We start from the raw sequence: 7617 nt of genomic DNA on the forward strand, positions 1-7617 counted from the left end.
AGTATTGCAGGGGGAGGGTTTATCTATCCACTATTCTGGCTGCACTACTTATAGTATGTAGCCTACACTCTACCGTATATTTATCTGTTAAGGACAGACAGACCATACTGTATAGAGAGGTCTGTCTGTCTCTTGCTTGGTCTCGCTGTCTGTTGGGTTGCCCTCAGCTCCTCTACCCCTCTGGAGATACTGGAAGCAGTCCGTTGTACACTACTCAAAGGTAGTGCACTATATTAGGGAATATCAGGATGCAGCCACTGACTCATGTTTTTACTTCAGCCATTCATACCAAAACTACTCTGCTTCTCTGGTTTTTAGAACAAATCCTCTCCTATCAGTGAGAGAACTTAAAAACACAGAAATGTTACTCAGATGTGTATATCTTTGACTGGTGGTAAATGTATGATAATAAGGCAAGCAACCTTTAATAAAATGTATGTAAGTTCTATTGAAAATATGTGTAAAGCTGTAGTGTTTGGATGCGTTCCAAATGGGACTTTTTCCCATTATAGTGCACTACTATTGACCAGAGGCCTTGTCAAAAGTAGTGCACCATAAAGGGAATAGGGTGCCATTTGGGACGTAACCTGTGTGAATGTGTGTGTATGGACGGGGGACTGATGGACAGGAAATATGTTGTACAGAAGTCTGATAGTAATTAAAGTATGTATGACTTTATATGGTGACCATTAGAAACTTGGTGAAACAAACATGTATATTTAGGATCCATTCCATAACATAGACTGATTGTGTATTTTTTTAAATAATATAACAAAAATATAAATGCAACATGTAAAGTGTTGGTCCCATTTTTCATGATAAACTACAAAGCTTGTTGTATCCCCATTCATTTCAATGGCAGAATGCAGGCTTCAACATTTTAAACTGAAATCCCTGCCACAAAACTTTCAGAATGTTCAAACTAAAAACATTTTCAGAGCTTAAAGTTACAGTACATTACAGTAACTCCACACCTACAAACCACCCCAAGAACTAGTCCATAGCGTATGACAACCCTATTACCAATACTACCATTACTACTGCCGTCACTACCACTACTTCACCATGAATACTTCACTAGCACTAGCTCTGGACCAGGGTGTAGCTAGTAACTAGCTAGCTTTTGTCCAGCTCTGGTTAAGGGCGTAGCTAGTAGCCAGCTCTGGTCTGCTCTAGCTCTGGTCTACACTAGCTCTGGTCCAGGTCGTAGCTAGTAGCGTTGGTCTAGCTCTGGTCCGCATTAAAAGTATCAGAGTTCGTGTGAGCACAAATATGTGTGCACGTGCATGTGTGTGTGTGTGTTTGTGAGAGAGAGAGAGAGAGAGAGAGAGTGCACATGTTTATGACATGATAAGTAATCTTTCCTGCCTTTTGATACTTTATTATAGTACGCAGTGTTCACTAGTCTTACATATACAGCAGGAGGAATTTCATCACAGGATTGAGAGAAAATCAGCATTTATTCAACATATTTTGTAGCTACAGTATGATATTTACATGACAAAGACAACATACACACCATGAGATAGTATTTTAATCCTCTTACATAGTGAAGAGCAGGTGACCATTGAATGTGCTATGGCGATATTCATCATCATATAGCTTTCTTCCAGACCAGAGATGCATGTAGACCAGAGATGCATGTAGACCACATCTCCCACCTACAGCAACAGTGACACTCCATTTGTGGCTGTCACGGTCGTTGAAGGACGGGTCAGACCAAGGCGCAGCGTGAAATGCATACATGTTTATTTAATCAAAATAAACACACGAACAAAACAACGTAACGTGAAGTCCTCAGGCTAAACACAATACAAGCCTATACACGGAACAAGATCCCACAACAACTGATTGCCAACAGGCTACTTAAGTATGATCCCCAATCAGAGACAACGAGCGACAGCTGCCTCTGATTGGGAATCACACCCGGCCAAACATAGAAACACAAAACCTAGAATGTAAACATCTAAATAATAACATAGATCTCCACACCCTGACTCAACATACAAGAGTTCCATAAGTCAGGGCGTGACAGTACCCCCCAAAGGTGCGGACTCCGACCGCACAAACCTGACATAACAGGGTAGGGTCTGGGTGGGCATTCCGCTCCGGACGTGACGACCACATTCTCTCAGCCTCCCCGTTGCGCCCCTGGTCTGGTCTGGACCTCGGCGCGCTACTTCCCCTCTCCTTCCTCCCACGATGCACCCAGCCCTGTCTGGACCCTGGTGTGGGAGATCCCAAACCTGGAGAGGGGCTGACGTCTGGGCCTGGATCGGCAATCCTCCCGCGATGCACCAAGCCCTGTCTGGGCCCTGGTGTGGGAGACCCCGAACCTGGAGAGGGGCTGACGTCTGGGTCTGGACTGGAGCCGCTGACCGGAGCTGGACTGGGCACCGGTGGAGCGGACTGCTCTGGCTCCGGAGTGGAGCTGCTGACCGGAGCTGGACTAGACCCCAGTGGAGCGGACTGCTCTGGTTCCGGAGTGGATCCGCTGACCGGAGCTGGACTGTGCACCGGTGGAGCGGACTGCTCTGGCTCTGGAGTGGAGCTGCTGACCGGAGCTGGACTAGACCCCGGTGGAACGGACTGCTCTGGTTCCGGAGTGGATCCGCTGACCGGAGCTGGACTGGGAACACGCACCACTGGTCTGGTGCGAGGAGCAGGAACAGGCCGGGCCGGACTGGGGACACACACCACTGGTTTGGTGCGGGGAGCAGGTACGGGGCGTACCGGGCTGGCGACATGCACCACTGGCTTGGTGCGAGGAACAGGAACGGGCCGGGCCGGACTGGGAACACGCACCACTGGTTTGGTGCGGGGAGCAGGTACGGGGCTTACCGGGCTGGTGAGGCGCACTGGTGACACAGTGCGTAGAACCGGAGCAGGATATACTGGACCGTGGAGGCGCACTGGAGACCAGGAGCGTTGAGCCGGCACAACCCGTCCTGGCTGGATGCCCACTTTCGCAAGACACGTGTGGGGCGCTGGCACAGAACGCACTGGGCTGTGCATGCGCACTGGCGATACAGTGCGTATCTCCGCATATATGGGTTCCTCAATTAACCCACGCTCCTTATGTTGCCTGACCAGCTCCTCTCTCCGTGCATCTACTTCCTCCTTCTCCCTACGAGCCTCCTGCAGTGCCTCCTCTTGAATGGAGCTCTCCTGCTCTATTCTCGCTATCAGCCCCCGTAATGTGGTGGCCTCCTCTCTTACCCTGCAGATCCGATCCTTCTCTCTCTCTCGGCAATCCTCCTCCAGTGAGGACTCCTCCGGAAGCCCCCACGAGTTAGCGAACAGAAACTAATCGTCGTCGTCATCCTCCGACTCCTCAGTATAAAACTGTTCCCACTCTTGTTCCCATGGTCGTAGGGACTCAACCTGGAAACCCACCGGGTGCAGTGGTCGGGGCTCTTCTCTCTCGCTCCCCGACCACCCCTTTAGCCCCCCCCAAAAAAAAATATTGGGGCTGCCTCTCGGGCTTCCTCCTCGGCCGGTGCCTTCTGTGTTGCCGTTGCTCCTCTCCTGCCTGGGCTTCCTCCTTCGCCCAGGGTCCTTTCCCCGCAAATATCTCCTCCCAAGACCAAATCTTCCCCACTTGTGTCCAGGGTGTTTGCTCCTGGGCACGCTGCTTGGTCCGTGTTTGGTGGGATCTTCTGTCCCGGACGTTGAAGGACGGGTCAGACCAAGGCGCAGCGTGAAATGCATACATGTTTATTTAATCAAAATAAACACACGAACAACGTAACGTGAAGTCCTCAGGCTAAACACAATACAAGCCTATACACGGAACAAGATCCCCCAACTAATGATAACAAACAGGCTACTAAAGTATGATCCCCAATCAGAGACAACGAGCGACAGCTGCCTCTGATTGGGAATCACACTCGGCCAAACATAGAAACACAAAACCTAGAATGAGAACATAGAAATAATAACATAGATCTCCACACCCTGACTCAACATACAAGAGTCCCATAAGTCAGGGCGTGACAGTGGCATTAACAGCATAGCTAGTTTGGCGACCATGTGTAATAACTAAACAGTCATCTCCAAAATTATTATGAGCAAAAGATAATGTATAAAATAAATAATACAAATCCTGAGCTATGTTGTATGCACAGAAAAAAATGAACATTTAGAAAAAAATCTCAAAAAGATATGTGTCAAAATCCCTAACGAACGTAAAAAATCATATAAAACAAATAATCTGCTTTAACATTCTACTTTTTTAAATTCATCAGAGCTTAAGGAACTGTAATGTGCCCTTCCATGGCTTTCTTTTTCACTGGGGTATAAAAATGAGGTAACATGTAAAATCCATTTGTCATCCATCACCATTGGGAAAGATAAAGAGCTCACAAACAAAAAGAAACAAATGGTGGTTGACCTTCATAAATAAGGCAATGGGTACAAAAAAACATATACCACTTACAAATATTAGGGCAATAATTAAAAAGTATATTACCACTGGAACACTTGCTGGAAAAGGACACAAGTGTATCTGGTCCCCACGCACAGTGAGGAAGATGGTTCGGGAGGCAAAGGGAAATCCACGGGCCATAGTTGGAGAATTATAGAACTTGGAGTCACGCCCTGGCTCTGGGGACTCTTACATGTTGAGCCAGGGTGTGTAGGGTCTATGTTTTGTGTTCTATGTTCAGTTTCTAGTTCATGTGTTTTCTAGGTTGGCCGGGGTGGTTCTCAATCAGAGGCAACGAGAATCAGCTGTTGCTTGTTGTCTCTGATTGGGAACCATACTTAGGCAGCCTGTTGTGCACTTGTGTTTTGTGGGATCTTGTTCCGTGTTGGTTTGTGTTGTTAACCGAGGACTTCACGTTTCGTTTGGTTGTTTTGTATTTTGTATCGTGTTGCCAGTACACTATTAAAAAGATGTACACATATCACGCTGCGCCTTGGTCCAATCATTATGACGACCGTGACAGAAGATCCCACCAAAACAGGACCAAGCAGCGTGTCCAGGAGCAGACAGCCTGGACTTGGGAGGAGATCTTGGACGGGCAGGGGTCCTGGACTTGGGAGGAAATCCAGGCCGGTATGGATCGCCGTCCGTGGGAGGAGACGGTGGAGGCGCGCCATAGAGAGGAGCAGCGGCGCCAACCGGGCCGACGTCGGACATGCAAGAGGCAACCCCAATACATTTTTTTGGGGGGGGGGCACATGGCATGGACGACGGGGCTGCTGGAGGCAGCTACTGGGTGAGTTTGTGGATTAGGAGAGGAGGCCACCGGGTTTGGGGGGCTGGAAGGGAGGTTGGCGGAGCCTAGAGGTAGAGCAGAGCCAACTCCCCGTACTCAGGCTAGGCAGCGTGAGACTGGGCAGGTTCCGAGGTATGCGGAGCTGCATACTGTGCCGCGAGTGGTCCGGCACAGTCCGGTACGTCCTGTGCGAGCACCACGCACGTGTCGTGCTAAGGTGGGCATGCAGCCAGGACGGAGTGTGCCGGCTCAACGCTCGTGGCCTCCAGTACCCCTCCTCGGTCCCGGATATCCTGCGCCAGTGTCACGTGCTGTAGTGCCAGTACGAGTACACAGCCCTGTACGTCCTGTGCTGATGCCTCACACAGAGTGTGTAAAAATAGGCATTCAGCCAGGACGGGTTGTGTCAGCTCTTCGCTCCAGACCTCCAGTCCGTCTCCACAGCCCGGTCCGGCCCGTTCCTGCTCCCCGCACCAAGCCTGTGATGCGTGTCGCCAGCCCGGCCCGGCCTGTTCCTGCCCCTCGCACCAAGCCTGTGGTGCGCGTCGCCAGCCCGGTCCGGTCTGTTTCTGCCCCTCGCACCAAGCCAATGGTGCGCGTCGCCAGCCCGGTCCGGCCTGTTCCTGCCCCTCGCACCAAGCCAATGGTGCGCGTCGCCAGCCCGGCCCGGCCTGTTCCTGCTCCCCGCACCAAGCCTGTGGTGCGCGTCGCCAGCCCGGCCCGGCCCGTTCCTGCTCCCCGCACCAAGCCTATGGTGCGCGTCGCCAGCCCGGCCCGGCCTGTTCCTGCTCCCCGCACCAAGCCTATGGTGCGCGTCGCCAGCCCGGCCCGGCCTGTTCCTGCACCCCGCACCAAGCCTATGGTGCGCGTCGCCAGCCCGGCCTGTTCCTGCTCCCCGCACCAAGCCTGTGGTGCGCGTCGTCAGCCCGGTCCGGCCCGTTCCTGCTCCCCGCACCAAGCCAGTGGTGCGCGACGTCAGCCCGGTCCAGCCCATTCCTGCTCCCCGCACCAAGCCAGTGGTGCGCGACGTCAGCCCGGTACGGCCCGTCCCTGCTCCCCGCACCAAGGCTGTGGTGCGCGTTGCCAGCCCGGTCCGTCCCTGCTCCCCGCACCAAGCCTGTGGTGCGCGTCATCAGTCCGGCACGGCCCGTGCCTGTTTCACCGGTGTCCAGTCCAGCTCCAGCCAGCGGGACCAGACCAGGGGTGCTACGGGGGGGTTGTTAGAGGGTGGTGGTCACGCCACCCTCTAACAACACATAAGTATTTGATACATCAGAAAAGCAGAACTTAATATTTGGTACAGAAACCTGTTTGCAATTACAGAGATCATACGTTTCCTGCAGCAGATTTTGGCCCACTCCTCCATACAGACCTCCTCCAGATCCTTCAGGTTTCGGGGCTGTCGCTGGGCAATACAGACTTTCAGCTCCCTCCAAAGATGTTCTATTGGGTTCAGGTCTGGAGACTGCCTAGGCCACTCCAGGACCTTGAGATGCTTCTTACGGAGCCACTCCTTAGTTGCCCTGGCTGTGTGTTTAGGGTCGTTGTCATGCTGGAAGACCCAGCCACGACCCATCTTCAATGCTGTTACCGAGGGAAGGAGGTTGTTGGCCAAGATCTCGCGATATATGGCCCCATCCATCCTCCCTTCAATACGGTGCAGTCGTCCTGTCCCCTTTGCAGAAAAGCATCCCCAAAGAATGATGTTTCCACCTCCATGCTTCACGGTTGGGATGGTGTTCTTGGGGTTGTACTCATTCTTCTTCTTCCTCCAAACACGGCGAGTGGAGTTTAGACCAAAACGCTCTATTTTGTCTCATCAGACCACATGACCTTCTCCCATTCCTCCTCTGGATCATCCAGATGGTCATTGGCAAACTTCAGACGGGCCTGGACATGCGCTGGCTTGAGCAGGGGGACCTTGCGTGCGCTGCAGGATTTTATTCCATGACGGCGTAGTGTGTTACTAATGGTTTTCTTTGAGACTGTGGTCCCAGCTCTCTTCAGGTCATTGACCAGGTCCTGCCGTGTAGTTCTGGGCTGATCCCTCACCTTCCTCATGATCATTGATGCCCCACGAGGTGAGATCTTGCATGGAGCCCCAGACCGAGGGTGATTGACCGTCATCTTGAACTTCTTCCATTTTCTAAAAATTGCACCAACAGTTGTTGCCTTCTCACCAAGCTGCTTGCCTATTGTCCTGTAGCCCATCCCAGCCCTGTGCAGGTCTACAATTGTATCCCTGATGTCCTTACACAGCTCTCTGGTCTTGGCCATTGTGGAGAGGTTGGAGTCTGTTTGATTGAGTGTGTGGACAGGTGTCTTTTATACAGGTAACGAGTTCAAACAGGTGCAGTTAATACAGGTAATGAGTGGAGAACAGGAGGGCTTCTTA

Source organism: Coregonus clupeaformis, chromosome 14 (genome assembly GCF_020615455.1).
Source record: "Coregonus clupeaformis isolate EN_2021a chromosome 14, ASM2061545v1, whole genome shotgun sequence".
Taxonomy (NCBI): Eukaryota; Metazoa; Chordata; class Actinopteri; order Salmoniformes; family Salmonidae; genus Coregonus; species Coregonus clupeaformis.